General features: G+C 37.0%; 1 protein-coding gene across 1 annotated transcript in view; it reads left to right on the forward strand.

Annotated features, from left to right (window-relative positions):
• Window positions 1-18,464, forward strand: part of carmil3 (capping protein regulator and myosin 1 linker 3) — a 130,329-nt gene that overhangs the window by 16,010 nt on the left and 95,855 nt on the right. The window lies entirely within an intron of this gene.

Raw genomic sequence — 18,464 nt, forward strand, 5'->3', positions numbered from 1 at the left:
TAAATTGTCATTGGCAAATAAAACAATCTTACAATTTTGACTCTTCAATTATGTCAATATATAAAATAAAAAGTTTATGCCCCAAAAATAAGCCTTGTGGAACTCCACATTTGATATTCATTGAGTCCGATATATTACCAGCAAACTGTACATACGGTTGTCTATTTTCCAAATAACTGATTAACCAATTTAAGAATACTCCTCTCACTAATTTCTTCCACTATTTCTATAAGTGCCAAAGCTGTAAATCTGTTAGTTCTAAATCTATACTGACTCTCACTCAGTAACTTAAGGTACACACATAACGATTTTTTTAATCTTATGACATATGTTATCCGCTCGAGACCTCACACGTGAAGATAAAAAATCAGGCATTAAACAGTTTTGACCATAGTGTGCGCTGATAATCTAATCACAGAACAACACACACATGACGATGCCGTCCCACAACTCATCAATCTAGTCCTATGAGCAGGACAAACGTTGAAACGTGGAAGAAGAACCATAGCAACAACCGGCAAAAAACAAAGAAGAAGAACCAAAGTAACAACTGGAAAACACAACACACAGCCTGAAAGATATATAGGATGAGGGAATGATGGTGGTCTTGGGAATATTGTAAACAGAAAAAACCAGAACTGAACAAAAACAGACTGGAGACGGCGTGAATGCAGACTTTAATTACTTCATTGTTCCCCAGCCAGCTCGCTCTCTGATTGGTTACACTCCGTACCACGTCACCATCCACGCAGTCAGAATGCACGAGTCGCTGGCGTTCCTCAGAAATCGGCTCTGAAATATTGAACTTGTTCAATATTCCCGATTGTGGGCTACGATCCGTTTCAGAGCGGATTATCGGGACAAATCGGCTCGTAACACGCCACAGACCAAATGATGATTGGACAGGACAGGACAATGAGGTCGGGAAGAGGCAAAATCGGGACAAAAACAGCCCAAAAGTCGTTATGTGTGTACCAGGCTTTATTTTTTTTCAATAAAATTATCCAGTTTTTTGTGCAAATAGTTTTTCTAGCACTTTTGAAAATTGCGAAAGACACTGGTCCATAATTAGTAAATTTATGCTTCTCTCCTGTTTTGAAAAGTGGGATAACCTTTGCAACTTTCATTTTCTCTGGAAAAATGCCTTTATGGAAAGAAAGATTAAACATATAACAGTGGTTTGCAAATACAATCTATAGTCTTTTTTACAATAATCATATCCATCCCATCACAATCAACTGATGTCTTATTTTTAGTTTGAGTTACAATTGATCTGATTCCATTTTATTCTATTCCAAAAACATAGATCGCAACACTTTATAGCCATTCCAGTTACCCTCATGTTTTGACAGCATTAGAAAGATTAGGTCCTACATTAACAAAGAATATAAATTAATTTGCAACTTCATTCATATCTTTTATAATCTTACCATTGTTAATAATGAAATAAGCAGGCAGACCCATGGATGCGGAGCTATTACATTATTTATAATTTTCCAGGTACCTTTGATATTACTTTTATTTTCTTTTAACTTTTTGTTATAATATTCCCTCTTAACTTGTCTCAGTATATTTGTCAATTTATTTTTATAAAGCTTATATTGATTTTCAGCATTCTTTGTTCTGAATGTAATAAAGTCTTTGTAAAGTTTATTTTTCCTTTTAAATGCATTCCTCAAGGCTTTTTCATCCAAGGCTGTTTATTATCATTACTTATATATATATATATATATATATATAATTTTTGGAAATGCTTTTCATAGAGTAATAAGTAGCTCTTTAAAATTGGCTCATAAGCTACATTTACATCTCCTACATAAACCCCATTCCACTTCTCTTTAAAGAAATCTTTAGCAATTGCCTCATCTGTTCTTATTCTTGTATATGTATACAATTTTCCCTCTTTCCTTTTCTTCAATTGCCAATCATAAGTTACAAAAACAGATAAATAAATTACTTGCCCACCTTTAACATTATTCTTCATGACATTCATAAAAATATTGACAATCAAAGTTGTAATCAATGGGTATAATTATCTACTAAATGGTCTGTACTTATATAGCGCTTTTATCCAAAGCGCTTTACATATACGTCACATTCACCCATTCACACACACATTCACACACTGATGGTGGAAGCTGCCATGCAGGGCGCTAACCACGACCTATCAGGAGCAAGTAGGGGTTCGGTGTCTTGCTCAGGGACACCTCGACATGAGCTCTCCGGGCCGGGATCGAACCGGCAACCCTTAGGTTACAGGACGACCACTCTACCCATTGAGCCATGCCGCCTGGCTATATATATACTATATAAAGTATTAAAAAAAAATTTCATGCTTTGACACCTTTAAAGGGTAAATATTAAAATCTCCACACGTTATAAATATTTATTTTCGTTTAGCTTATTGATTATTTCTTCCAAACTATCTTTAAGTGTTTCTACATTTGACCCCGGTTTCCTGTAAACACAACTTTAAACAATATTTCTCCTCCTTTCAGTTTCCACAGTCACACATCAGACCAGCTGTCATATTTTCAACCTCTCTGCATTTCAGATCACTGTCAATATACAGGGCCACGTTCCCTCCCCTCTTGATGGTTCTCTTAACCTAACTCTGAATATGAAATTCTATACCTTCATTTAACCATATCTTGGACAAAGCTATCAATTTAAAATTATGTTTCAATGTATTTAAATAATCTTCAATCTTAGTAAAATTTGCGTAGATGCGTCCGCAGTGAAAATTATTGTAATTTTTTTCTATATATCAAAGTCCTTTTAGATATTTATTGTTGTTTGTGTGATTGTGCACTGACTGATTTTTTTTACTTTTTGGTGCAAGTAATCAACCAAGTAACTGATTTACTAGTAACTGTAACTAGTTACTTTTTTCCCCCAGTAACTAGAACAACATTGCGTATATGTCTTTGATTGCGACATTGACATTTGATATGGTTGTAGCCACCACTGTGGTTAGGTTTTGTTTCAATAAGTCATCTGGGATGAGAAAATTAGCTTTGCATGATTTAGCATATTTTCCTCTTCGTTTCAGTGAAGCGTGGACTTTTTACAAATTTCACCTCAGAGTTGAACACCCCTAACTTTTTGTGAGTAGCTTGTGACCTTTCGTGCCTTTAGCCTGCATCATGGCATGAGAGTGTGAAGTTGTGATGATGCATGATTTATGCAAAGACCACATGTGGGAATTTATAAAAAACACTTAATCATGCACACTATGACACAACTAGTCTAAATATGTCCATATTGTGATGCCATTCTGTGTAAAACGTTGTGCTACTTGTGGCTAACTGAGGAGACGGTCTATATCAGTCAAACATCAGTATGACACACTACATGCCAACCTGGCCAAGTTAGTGTTATGCCGGCTCTGATTCCGTGATGATTAGTGAAAGGACACTCCAGGGCAGGATAAAACGTGTTTGATTCATTTGTGAGTAGGAAAAGGAAAGACTAATCAAATAGGGCTTATCGTTGCTGCTGTATGGATAACTAAGGACACAAGGCTGTAAAACTCGATGGTGGGCTTGGAATCGTAGCGATAATCAGACGCATGATTAGTCAGGCAATTTGATTGGCTGGCATCCATTGCCACTTGATAAAAGTTGTACTATTCTTAACTTTTCACTATGTCACCAAAAAAAAAAAAAAAAAAAGCAAATGATCCAGAATTTAAGAGATGCTGCTTTATTCAAACTGAATAAGAAACCAGACCACCTGAAATTAGCAGAAAAGGAGCACAGAAAATCAAATTTCACATCTAAAACAACTCAAACCTCAAAAACTCTATAGCAGTTCATATAAACCCTGTAAAATGGTTCATTTTACAGAGCGTGACATTTGCATCAGACAGCTATATCCCTTTGCTGCTATTTTCTCAACTTAATAACATCTGTGTCGACATTATCATTTTGAATTGCATGATTTCAGGATGTTTTCCCTCTACATCTTCATGTTTGTCCAAATGTTTAATACCTAAGACTCAGGCAGAAGGGCTCTAAATTCAGAAATGATTTGTTTTAAATTTGCTACTGAGATTTTTCTAGAACAAAATAAAATTCAAATTTAAATTATATCATGTGAAGGTCTCATTCCCTCTCCTATTCTCACATTATTTCAGATTTAGCCTGTCATCTAAACAACTCTGTCTGGATACTTCTATTTCCAGTGGATTGCAGGAAAGTGATGTTTTATGTTTAAAAACTTCTGTACCTGTAACATGTGTCTGTGAAAGGGGGAAGGGGTGGAGTGCACCAGCCAAACTTTTTCTTTCATTTTCTTTTTTACTGAAAGTCTTAAAATCAATAAAAAATTAAATTGAAAAAAAAAAAAAAAAAAAAACAGATTTAGCCTGTTGTGCTACAAGTCATCAATGGTGTCCAGAAAAGGACAGTGAAGCACTTTAGGTGTTGTGCCCAATCAATACTCTTTTCTGCTTTTTGGTGTGTGACATTAACAGATGAGAGGAGCCATGATATAGGGAGCTAGAGAGTTCAGCTCATGCTGTTATCCACTCCACAGTCTTAAAAGTGATCCTCTGTTACTTCTAATAACTCATTGACTTACTGGCCATACTATCTTTTCCTAAGGCAAAGTGTAAGGAAGAGATGAATCAGAGAAAATAATTGTAGTAACAGCAGGAGCCCTCACAAAGTGGAGTGGGTTGCCTCTGGTTAAGCACAGAACATGCAGTCAGTCAGGCTGTCTTTATGTAGCCAGCTGTTTCACATTCCCCCTGAATCTGCATGCAGGCTCATTTAGCAACTGGCTGCTGTGGATTCACTTTTCTCAAGCAGAGTCATTGCTGCAGAGGTCAACTAAAATTATGCTGTTGGTAGGCTCTAAATATAGTTGAAAAATCATACAGTGCATCTGTGAAAATGTTAGTGTGAAAGCAGAATAAAACTAGGGCCACGATTCAGAGAGATATTGGTCCTTAAACACAATAATTCCCAACCCTGGTCCTCAAGGCTCACTATACTGCAGGTCTTAGATGTCTCCCTGCTGCAACACACCAGGGAGACATCTAAGACCTGCAGGATGATGTGCCTTGAGGACCAGGGTTGGGAGGAAAGAGGTAGTTTACTGAGCTCAGTAAAGCCTATTTGTCCACGCCTTCACTTTCACCCATCAAAAGTTAGCATGCTGTGCATTGTTTTCTTTTGTTTGCTTGTTGTTTTTTTCCTTTCTTAAACATAAATGCTTATTTTAAATTTTCCAGCACCATGTAATAGAAAATAGGACCATTACTACTGTGTTGCATCAGCTCTTTTAACAGGGCTGTTGTTTCTAAGGAAATCAACTGATGTAATTTTTAACAGTGAAATGTTTTTCTTGCTTATTTGACAAAAGATTTAAGCTGCTTAACAGTTTTTGTGGCATTTTTTCTTTCTCAAATGTTTTCAGTGGGATACAGACCTTTACTGCAGACACAAACTCCAGTTGTTACCATACAGCACATAAAGAATGTATGTTGGTATTGTTTTGCTGAAATCAGCAAGGCACTCTTAGGCTGTGTCCAAATGTCCACCCTAGTCCCTAACCCTTCGTTTACTACATAGGACTGCACTACGTAGCACGCTACATAGTGACTCATCCTCTTGGCGATTCGGTCATGAAGCTGCCTATTTTTTCCTCGCCGGAAACCCTGTGACTACCGCTGTCACCATGGCAACCACAACCCGCGTCAAGATGTCATTCCAAATCCAATCCAAAGTTGTGTGTAAATATTTTTATTTATTTATTCTTTGTTTGTTTGCTTATAGGTAATTCCACGCAGCTCAATTTTTTTCGCCTCCTTGCGCCATGTTGAGCTTCTACCCGCAATGCATTGTGGTCTATATTGACCCGTCTAGTGACCATCAATGCTCACTTTTCAAGATGCATTGTGGGTAATTTTGAGTACCCTACTTTTTTCTTTCTGGACATTCGGCATTTGGACACTCCGACAAAATGGCGTGACCCCTATACAGGGCACTATGTAGGGAGTAGGGTGCACATTCGGACACAGCCTTAGTAAAAGTAGTTGCCTGAACAGGAAGACTTGTTTCTCAAAAACCTGTATATTGTTCCCTGATGTTTACTGAACCTTGGATTGTGTACTCACACTGAAATCATCATGAATGCTCTTTTGAATTGGTTGCTTATAAGTTAATAAGCTAGATAATAACTCAAGAGATCATAATAAAAGACACATCCCTGATTTCTGAAAGCAATCTCAAGTATTAAATTGTCAGACCACAGAAAGGATTTTCTCATTATTCGACTCCATCCTGAATTAGTTCAGGCTGAGTGAGTGTTGTTTCTCTGTCTTGTTCCCCGAGGAGAGACAGCTCTCTTCCCCATTTTCAAATTTAACCCGAAACCAGTCAGGTTTGCCACTTGGCTGATGAATAATACTGACAACTAGTCCAGACATTTTTCTGGGAGACACAGTCTCTGTCCCTGTCTTGTCCACAAATCATGCTGCTGAAGAAAAAAATACAATAAATAAATCCCTGACAAGACTTTTTTTTTTCAGGAAGGTGTCTGCACACCTTTTCACAGATCCCACACAGCAGAGGCTAAAGTGACCACGAGCAGCTCCCTTGTTGCTGGCTGTCCAGTTGATTGTTTTGCTTTCATGAGTAGAAAGACCCTATAGAAAGCCCAAGAGTTTGATGTCCTGTCACTAATAAAAGCAACTCTGATCATTATTTTACTGTTGTGTCTTACCGCCAACATGAGCTACCATGGGGACGTTTTACAGTGTTGGAGGAGAACGAGGAAAAGTTGACTGTAGATAGAGTTCATCATATTCATACACTAAATGATGAAGGAATTGGCAAAACAATGTTAAGGCGAAAGGATGTTTTTACATAGCAAAAATGTTAAATTAGAGAATTTTTAGTCATACCACTAAGTTAATATGGAATCAGGGACTGCTGGAGCTTTGCTTCTAAAAGAATTAGCCTCTCTTAAATGCTCTTCTTGTCATGTCTGTAGGTTTTTGGTTAAGTGGTTTGTTGTTTTAAAGTTCTGTAGGTTTTCTTTGTCATAGGCCTGTCTGGTTTCCTGTTTTATTTTAGTAGTTCTTTCCCTTGTGTATTCTGTTTTGCTTTCTGTTTCCTGTTCATTAGTACACTTGGTTTGATTTGCTCATTCACTTCATCTGTTCCCTATTAGTTCCTCAGTGAATTTATACACCTTGGTTTCAGTTGTCCTTTATCAGATCGTCTGTCGTGTTTTCCCATTGTGTCTCCCTTGTTTCGTCTTTGTGTTTCTAAATTAAAATCTTTCGTTCTGCACCTATTTGCCTCTCCATCGTGCATTTGGGTCCTTACATCCCCCAATCCATGACACATTTTGTACCAAATCTAACCTGTTGCCTATTAACACAACTAGCTGTGAGAGGCTCCCCCTGTGTTACAGTTACTGGGTCTTTTGTTGAACTAGTACCACTCTGAAATGTGCCACCTGCTTCACATTTAAAATGAGTGTATTCATTTATTCATTCTCTGTGCCGCTGGTGAGAGGCAGGGTACGCCCTGGACAGGTCACCAGTCCATCACAGGGCCAACACAGAAAGACAAACAACCATTCACACACACACTCACTCCTAGGAAGAATTTAGAGTGACCAATTAACCTAACATGCATGTCTTTGGATGGTGGGAGGAAGCTGGAGTACCCAGAGAGAACCTATACATACATGGGGAGAACATGCAAACTCCTGCGGTGCTAACCACCACACCACCACCTTGAGTGTATTTGTTTAACAAAAAGAAACAAAACCCAACATATTTTTAGGTATCAGCAACACATATGTTGTCTTTGTAATATTTTAATAAAACGTTTGGTTTAATCATTTAAACAGCCTGCCAACTTTTTCAGAAATGGAAAAAAGAATTGTGTTTTTCCTCATGCCATGATGCAGGCTGCAAAATGTGAAATGAAACATTTCTATTTCCATTTTATGTTACACTTATTTAGTCAAGCAGAAGTTTCATACCAAAACAATACTTTTTACTATATAAAATTCTTTTCTAAATAATTTTAAACTATACTTCTATGCTCTGTTTCCTGAACCCACACTGGGAGATCTATAAGAGAGGGAACTGATCAATAGTCTTTGCCTCCCAGTGTACTTTTAGAGGCTCTAGGGACCAGGAGTAAACCTCTAAAGTCTGTGAGCAAAGTACTTTGTTGGGAAAATATAAAACTATAAGATGTTTAAGATACCATGAAGACTGGTCATGAAGAGCTTAAATGTGAGCCGAAGAATTCTACATTTTACAGGAAGCTGAAGAAGAGAAGTTAAAATATTTGCATGAAGGATGTAGAAATCTGTTTTAACCTCTGATTCATCACATACTGACGTTTGTGGCTGTTTTCTAAAAGCATGATACACCTAAAGTGACATTTTTTGTTAACCAAGTATTTTAATGGCTAACCTAAATGACATGAAATGTAGAAAAAAGAACTGAATTAGTAATATATATATATATATATTACAAAAGTAGGGCAAAGGAAGTGTAAATAAAGACAGGGGGAATAGTAGTGGCAAAAGCCCGTTTTCAAGATTTGACTTGATATGTTGTCTACTTGGGAGCCATGTGTTTATCCCTCTATGGTTTGTTGCTGGCAAGCCAGAGCTATACAATTACATTTTCCTGTTGCCATTTACTATCGGCACAGCTGGTGCATCACTTACAGCCACAGGAATATAAATGGCAGTGTACAGCTGAACAGCTGTTTGTGTGTTAGAAAATGAAAAAAGGTTTTTCCTTTATGTTTTTTTTATTGGACCAACTTCCTTGTCCAAGTAGACATGCATGGGAAGGAAATAGTTTTTTCTTAATGATGATGCAATAACATCCGAGACTTTCTGACATTTCTTTCTTTCAAATGTCACAAGTTCTGACATGTTAAGCTACTAAACCAGTGGATGGAAGTTCAGAGCATGTGCCTCATGCCGAGGGCTGTTTCAGTTTAGCGTAGTGAACATAGAGCAGTGATTTAATCTGAATGTATTAGTCAGGTCTTGAAAGCTTTGATGTTTATGTGTTTTTATTCTGGTCAAACAAACACAATCATTTGGGTTTTTTTTCTAGTTATCTAAATGTATGAGTTTCATGCTAACACCAGTTTTATTTAGAAAATAGAAACAAATGTCAAATTAGATGTCAGCAACACATTGGTAAAAAAAAAGAGAAAAAAAGGGATTGAGGCATTTTTACTTTGTGTTTCATCAGCGTTCCTCTTTTATAACACTCTTTAATCCCAGAAGTTGGTGCTTGTTGTCTGATCCTCCTCTTCATGATTGTGCTGTGTATTTTCACTAAGACACAGATCAGGACACACACACAAACACACGCACACCCTGTTGTTTTTGTACTGTTTTAAGTTGTGCAAAATGAGGTCTGACCCTGTCCTGCTGAAAGAACGACTTACTTCACAGGAAAGAAGTCACCTTTATGGTAGCATATGTCTCTCCAGAATTCCAATAAACAACTTTGTGTCAGTTGTCGCTTCACACATGCAAGTCATTCATGTTGTGCATACTGATGCCCCCTCATATCATCACTGAGCGCTGGCTTTTGATCTTGCTCATATCAGCCTAGATGGTATTTTCTTATATTTGTTGCATAGAACCGTATTTCAGATTCTTCAAAAGCAGCTAACTCATCCTCACTGCCCGCCCATCTGAAATGACCTTGTTGCTGGAGAACTCAATACACTTTCAGGTGTCATGTCTTGATGCAGCAACAGACTGTGTGGAACTAAAACAGTTTTCCAAAGTACTCCCAGCCCATATGACTATACATTCTATGATGCAGTGCTGCCCAAGGGCAAAAGTCATGCACATCTAATGAGAAAGGGTTTTCCCATCAACACTTCCAGGATTTTTTATTAGCTGGAATTTATTTACCAAAGTAAAAAAAAAATCCCTGTAGTCTGCTTTGTGTTTCCAGCACACTAAATAGTCCTGGAAATTTTATTCTAACCAGGCTGGTACCATTTGTTACAGCTGTCAGACCCACTTTGGCTGTTGTAATCCTTCAGTTTATTAAAATGATTTAATTTTCTTAAAAATTTGCTGAATTTCTTTCTGTGTGTGCCCTACATCCAGCTCTGCCAGCTTCATAGCTCCATTTTTCAAACAATCATAACATATAGTTAAGTTTTGTAGTAGTAAAAGAAACATGTTTGCTGCTACACCCCGGCTTAAACCGTGAAAAGAAGTTCATACGCTGTACGTATGTTCTGCCAATCTTCAGTTCAGTTCTTCAGTGTATAGCTGATGAACTCTGATTGCCTTTCAAGAATTACAGACAATCTGAAAAGTCCTACCCCTCTACTAGCTGCTTCTATCGAAGAAGGTTTGGAGTTATGGAAAAGTTTTAATTAATCCAATTAAAAAGAAACGATTAATCCATTGGCAGATGTTCCTTTTATACCCAATCTTGACACCCTCACCTGTTGCCATCTACTGCTTGTAGATTATTACAGAGCAGTGTTTTTTTGTTCGTTTTTATTAGTGCTACTGTTATCACCTTTTATAATGATTTATCTTTTCTACAAAACAGTCAAATTGGTCAGTGAAGAAACCAAAAACAACTTCTTTGAACATTTGAGTACAGATTTAAGATTTAAGCTTCCATTACATGTCAGTAAAACTTTTAATTAGACAGAGCCATAATTGGAGCCTATTTTGGGAATCCAATCCTATTTAAAGCCTGTGATTTAGACTGCTTCCAAACCTTATCATGTCATGAATAAACATGTCTTTTACTGTTTAAATCCAGGGGTCGAATGTTTACTGTGTTCATCCAGATGAGGGCAGTGTTATACAGTTCTAAAGCTCTCACTGCACAGCCTGAGAGCCAGCGTTACTGTAGCACATCCTTCACTCTGAGGACAGCCCCGCCTGAGGTGAACACTGGAAATGGATCGAAAGCCTGCTTTCAAGCATCATCTTGAATTACTACCGACATCAGGAAGAACAGAGAGATGAATGGTGCCAGAGTTTATTTCCACTGGTTGTAACAGACTAAATGCAGTTTCTGTGCCATTTCCCAGTTGGCGTTATATTGTTTTTTTGTTTTTCTTTTACAGGGGCGATGATCTACTCAAGTGGGTGTGCTCTGACTCCATCAAAGAATGCATAAAGATAGCAGAACTGGTGATACATTTTAGAAATTGTGCTTATGAGGCAGATGATTGTCCTCCTCAAACGCCCTTACACCTGCCTTTCTTCTCCTTCTTTTACTGATTATGTGTAAACGGGATACCTGATCTGTCTGTCAAGTGTAATCTTTGTCTGCCAAATGAAAACCAGACTCTGTAGGAGTAGAAACAAATATTTTACTGGAAAGAGTATTGTTTGCTTCACTGCCCGAGTGGCAAGGCCTTCTTTTATTCCAGCTCTGTTTTATTATAAGTAGGATCGTACCCATACAGTAGACAGACAAGTAATTGAGAGCATAGTGAGCATCTCAACTCCTACGTATCTATGAGATACTGCATTGATGAATAAATAATAGCTCATCTTTTCAAGTGCACCTTTGAACAGAGCTGAAGTATTAACCCAATGAAACCTGGAGACAGTTACAGTCTCCCAGAATATAAACCTCTTATTCAAGCCTCACATGCTCAGCTTTTCTCTTTCTATTGCCCCACCCCCCTCACTCTCTCCCATAATGCCCCCCACTGGCTATTCTTTCATCAGAGTGAAGTATCAGTGAGATGCAAACACAAAGGTCTCTCATACACAGGACAAAATCTACAAAGAAGCATGCATGGATAGAGCAGACTGTAGACCTTTGTCATTTGGCTACAGGGCCCCATGGGGTAAATATTTGGAAATCTAGAGGCAGCTGCACCCATTCATCATGTCTCTGTGAACAGATTTGTCATATTAAAAAGTGATAAATGGGAATAAAGTAGTTAAAATCCAGGTCTAATTTTGACGGCATCTAAGAAATACATCTTAACTGTGTTGCATGAGCAATGACATTGACAAGTAGCAGTCATTCAGATGAGTGGTTGAATCATATATCACTGTTACTTTCAGCCTGAGCTTCAACCTGACCCCCCAGTTCTCCGTCCTGAATCCTTTCACAGCCGTGAGTGGTGATCTCACAAGTCTGAGAAAAAGCTACTGAATGAAACTGTTTGATGTATGGCTCTATTCCCACAATGTCCTCACATCAGTACAGGAACATTACTATGAAAACACATTTATCAGAAGCAACAAAGCAGCTTTCCGCTCTGACATAATAAATCCATTACTCTGAGGAAAACTAATGCATTCTTCAAATAAATATTTTCTGTCTAGAAAACAAACAAAAAAGGAAAGAAAACTCTGACATGACAGAATATTTTAGTATCATCAAGACCAGGTCATTATTTTTAATATATTATTATACCCAGATGAACATTAAAAGGTCTGGAAGTTTGGGGATTAGACTAAAAGAAGCTTCATTTTCCATAATAATGTAAAATTACTTTTATTTATTCTGCTTCGTGTCCCTGGAGTCTTATACAGATTATTTTAAAAGTAGATGAATTGTCTTTGTGAATTTAAATGTTTGTTTTTCTTTATAATGAATCCCTTTTTGTTTAAAACATTTGTTTATTATAATTTAATTAATTTTAGATCAAAGTTATTTACCTTATCTTGGATGCCTTTAGAATGTTATTTAATGTATTGTAGTTTGCCTCAGAAAAGAAATGTTTCCCACGTGATAGTGGAAGATTTGTGGTGATTTATTATTATTGTTATTATTATTATTATTATTATAATTATTATTATTTCATTAACTTATTTTTAAAACATTTAAATAATGAGCCTTATGTTTAAAGGTGCTACACATTTAATTTTTCTTATAATCATATTATCATATATTCCTGTCACTGCTTGGGACAGACAATAAGTTCCATCTATCGCTCAATCAGGGTCAGGGTCCAATTCAGGGGGAAGCTTCAGCTTATTCCAACAATTAGCAGGGCAGTGGCAGGGTTCATATATTCCTCTTTATTTTTTAAGCCTTTTAAATTCAGTATTTTGTCAGCAATGCTGGCCATTTCCCTGTTCAGTTTATCACAGGTGCCTTGGTTAGTTTATGGGCTAATTAACTGCCATTAAAGTAATCTGTTAACACACCAGGAAACTACTAAATGCTAAGCATTGTTATCAAAAAGGAAATTGTTCTTAAAAAGGTAAAAATTTTGTGATTTTAGGTATTGATACTTCACGTTTCTACATTATGTGTGTGTGTGTCTGTACAGGCACATACACACAATGTATAAATATGTCTGTAAGCCACATCCTGCAGAGCTAACTGTAAGCTAACTAGCTGAAGCTAGCTGCTGCTTAAGCTGCTATAATTCGGTGTGTCAGAAATTAGTTAATTTTTCCCTTTTGACCAGTAGTTAGTTGTATTTAGAACAGCCTGTTGTCACAAAAAGCGGCAAAGTTATCGCATGCCAAGTTACAGTATGTTGTTTGTTCTTAGTTTTTCTAGTTTTCATGTTATGTACAGTGGAGGGGAGAAAATGATGCAATTCCCTGAATATTTACCTAACAGAGGCATTATTTAAATGATTTAAGATTAAATTTCTCAGAATGCTTTTGAAATACACCCTGTATATCGCAATGATGTGATAGCATTGACGTGGTGAGTTAGTCAAATTGTATCGCAGTAGCAATGTCCTTTATGACAAGACTTCACCTGATTGCCCACAAGCAATTTATTTTTTTATTGGAAATGCATACAAGTGGCATGTGAAAAGGGATAAATAACATGCACATTATTTTGAATGAACTTCAACAGTTAAGAGCAGATCAACATATTTTATAGAAATTCTTAACTGGATAAATTTTAGCTTTTAGTTAAATGCTAGGCTATGTTTGTTGCAGCTTGACATTTTTTGTGATGTGCTATAAAGGAGGAAATTGTTGTAATTCATACTTAAAATGTACTTTCAAGCACCCAAAACTGAAGACATCTTGAGGCAAACATTAACTTACCTAACAGGGGATTCTGGGGCAAGCCTTATATCTGAGCGTGCACTAGGACTTCGGTGCAAATGAAGCTCTCCTTTGGTCTCTAAGGTAAGTGTTTTCAGGGGAGCTCACCTTTTTATGAGGGGAACCGATTTCCCTTTAGTTCCCCCATAACTCTGCCTGCTAGAGGTAACAAAGTTCTCTGTATTAGGTAAACATTATCCAATTTAAATGAAATTCACAGAATGTGCTCTGCAACTTAAATGAAGCAACTTAAGATATTTTTAAAATGGAAGTTTTCTCCTGTTACATTACAGTAAGTAATTTGCTGCTCTTTACTATGTTGTGTGATGAAGGTACATTACACTAAGGAGCCACAAATTCCCTTGACTGCAACACTCAAAAATGGCTGGTGGTGGGATCGACTGATATAGCAGCTTAAATAATGATTTAAAACATCTATTACATACAGCAGTTATAAGACATTAAATTTCAAAATGCAAAAACAAACCCAGTGTCAAGTTTAGACATCGTCACTTCCAAGTTGTGGTTGCCATTGATAATGCTGAAAGGAGTACATCTCTCTCTAGGGTTAATCCAGGGATAAAGTTTCTCAAGGAGATGTCCTCTGGTATTTGATTATTTATTGATTCATCACTGTCATGCTGATACTCCTTTGTGGAAGCATAGATTCATTATAGGCCCTTGTTGAGTAATAAATCAATCAGTTGAATTGGCCAAGACCTTAACAATTAGCTCAGTGTCTTCAAGGCTGATAGATAATCATTCTCTTTCCTTAAGGATTAAAACCATTAAAAAAAAAATTAATTATTGACATCAACTTGTACTTTTGGAAAGTGTGCATTTTTTTCAATTACAAAGGTTTTTATTTTACCATCATTCATCACCAAGTGATAAATCAGCTTGATAAAAATATCAAAGTGTCATTCAAAACTGCCAAGTTCAAGGGTCCTGTGGCAACGTAGGCATAAATCGTGGCATGGAGGGGGTTCCTTATAGCGACTTTCCCCACCCCATTCCCCCCCAAAGTCCTCCTGCTTGCACCTATGTAACAGCTCTCCTTTCCTGTTCAATGCTTGTGATTTCCAGCTGTAATTACTTTGATGAGGCTAAAACAAAAGACGTGTCAAACATTTTTTATTAATTCAAGTGGAACATGTTTACAGTTGTTACGAGCTGTTATTTCTGCACCATTAATTTGCAGTTTATTCTTGTGCATCAGACTGCAGTGGCTGAAGCAGCCTGTCTGCATGTGTCCCTACAGATTTTTCACAATACACACAACAGTTATCACAGCTATCCATTTTTAACCAATTTTCAAGCTATTTAATTTGTTATAAAGATCATACTTTCATCTCAGATGTAGCAACTTTGCTTAATCCAACCCAGAACTTTGTCTTTTGTAGTTTATAATGAAATGTCAATAATGAGGTTGTAAGTATGTTTTTTCATACTGGATATTAGCTTTCTGTCATTTTCGTATTTTCTTTAGGTTATACATTTGGAAATAAACACTTAATGAGATACAATCATTACAAATTTGAAGTATTAGTTCCTGGTTGGTTTTCGTATTGTTCTGGAGTTTTACATATTGACCCTAAAACAGATCGCTGAATCAGGAAAACCGAACAGAATTTATTGGCTCCGTTCAGAAATGTGACTTCTTCTGTAATTCAGTGTAATTTGTTTTTGGGTGTGCATGTGTGAACTTGTGTGTATTTGTTTGGCACTTAGGTCAAAATAAAGAGCAAGAGACATCAGCTCTTTTTTCAGAGCATCTGCAGTAAATACAAAATAAGTGACATGTCCCCAGAGACATAAAGTCAGTAGAAAGAAAGGAGTGAAGTTCTTATTTAAATGTTATTTCTAATGGTGTCTTTGTTGATCTTTTATCAGTGCTGTGAAATACAGAGCCTTGTCACCTTGAATAAAGATAGCAGCCTGAGTGCTGTGACTCACTCTTCAGACACTTTGAGAAGTTAAAGGATCAGTTTGAAATAAAACCTGAAGCTTCAGATGACTAGAAAAGATGGGATAAGAGAAAAGGTGTTTTTGTGTGTTTGAAAAGGTGCTATATTAGTAAAGCTGAGTTGAATATTGTCATCAAATATACATGTATGTTTTCTGAATTAATGACAGAAGGTGACAACAAATGTTACAGATGGGTTTATTTAACAGGGACACCATTATGTCACTGACCAGTGTGTGAAATATGGGACATGAGGCTGGGGTAGTGAGGTTTGAGGGTTTGGTGGGTGACCAGCCATTAAAACCAGAGCCACATTTAGCCAGTAGATTCCAACAACTATAAGAACAGCTGCACTTGTGTTAAATGATTATTGGTCTTTAACTGTGTATAGATTATCTTTAAAACCTTTTTATTTCCATGAAATAAAATACTTTTTGTTTTTAATACAAATTAGTTCTTTTTCAAATTTTGTAATAGTATAAAATTTTCATGGTTTGTGGGTTTTTGCTTCAGTTGTTTTATTTCTGTCCTCGTCTGTTCCTTTGTTTCTGTTCTGGGTTGTTTTTGAGTCTTGTGTTTTTGTTTCCTGTCTTATTTTGTAGAGTTCAACCCTTTGAATGTTCTGAAATCTTTGCTTCCTGTTCAGTACACACCTGGTCGTAATTTGCTGTTTGCTCCACCTGCTCCTTGTTTCTACAGTCATTAAGCAGACACTTTTATCCACAGCGACTTACATTTGAGAGCAAGAACAACACGAGCAAGAATTCAAACAAACGGGACATCATAATTAAGTGATAGTCAGACTGCTGTGAGTCCAGTTGGACCCAGGTGCTGTCATGTAGTGCTAGAGGCAGTGCACATAATTATTATTTTTTTTTTTAGTTTTTTATATTTTTTTGTAAGTCATTTTGTTTAAATACAAGATCACGAATTCATCAAACAATATCAACTTGAGCATAAATGCCAGATTTTTAGTTTGTTTAGTTGGTTTTCCTCAGTATATGTGTACCCCTTGGTTTCTTTTGTTCTCTGCCACATTGTTGTCATGGTCTGGTTGTTGTTTTGTCTTCCATGTCCCAGCTATGCTCCTTTTCTTAGTTTTTCTGTCAGCCTGTTTCTTGGGATGTATGTTACCATTGTGCCTATCGGTTATATGGTATAAGGCAGGGCTACTCAATTCGGTCCTACGAGGGCCGCAATTCAGCAGGTTTTCCATGTATTCCTGTACCAACACACCTGAGTCAAATTAATGAGTTATTGTGTAGAACCTGACTGGCTGTTAGAGCCACCTAATTTGACTCAGGTGTGTTGGTGCAGGAATACATGGAAAACCTGCTAGATTGCGGCCCTTGTAGGACCGAATTGAGTAGCCCTGGTATAAGGTCTGGTGATGATGAGCAGGGGAGGAGTTTGCCGCTTAAAGTTAGCTACACACATAAAGATTATCTGGCTGTTTTTGTCCTGACTTTGCCCCTTCCTAACCAAGGATGGTAAATTCCCAATTATAGTTTTATAAGATTTTCCTATAAAATTATCATTTGGTCTGAGATGTGTTAAGAATGAATTCGTCCCAATAATCGGCTCCGAAGCCTGGATATTTCAGAGCAAAGTTCATAATAAAATAATAAAAAAAATTAATAAAGTCATGATTTTGCATGCATTTGTTTCAGACTGTTGTCTGCAAAATACAACAGTATCCATTGGAGGTCCCTTAACAAATAAGGCCAATGCAGTATAAAGGAGTTTGACTGGGACAGAACTTTGCTGCTTACAGCAGCTGAACAGAATCATAATATAGGCAGAAGTTGTTTGAGGAATCTTTAAAATAAGGTTATCTTCTTAAACTAAATAAAGGCCATACATCAACATTATTTTTGAAGTCGGAACATTTTCTAAGTTTGTCTGTGAACTCACTCTGATTTGTTTGTTCCCCACTGTGGTTAAAAGGGGAGATCTAGCCCAACGTGCTGTCAGATTTGAGTGGGTTATCCTGCTGATGTCCAGCTGATCACTCGTTTTAAATGGAGAGAAAACTCCACCCCTCCAGTTAGTCATTTGATTGCCTGAGCGGTAAATAGAGTAGAGCCAGTGTCTTTAGTTCTGGGGCAATAAATCACATATTCTCTTGTCCACCTGCCTCCCTGACCTACGTCATGCATTTGGATCCCTCCTCCACACGACACCTTGGCTAGTATTTTTTAAATTCTGTAAGCAGGGCCTTTTTTTGTCATTGAAAAGGATTTATTTAAAGGCTTTCAGACATCCAAGAATCCATAAATTACACACACACTAATTCTAACCAAAGTTAACCATGATCCCGCTAGACATGTCTATGTTAGTGATATCTTTTGATTAGCCACCCCACACTAACTTCTGTCTGGCCACCCCATAATTTCCCAGATTCGCCACTGGATGGGATCACATATAGAGTTGTATAGAGCTAAAAAAAAACAAACAAACAAACAAA

This window comes from Melanotaenia boesemani, chromosome 8 (assembly GCF_017639745.1).
Source record: "Melanotaenia boesemani isolate fMelBoe1 chromosome 8, fMelBoe1.pri, whole genome shotgun sequence".
Lineage (NCBI taxonomy): Eukaryota > Metazoa > Chordata > Actinopteri > Atheriniformes > Melanotaeniidae > Melanotaenia > Melanotaenia boesemani.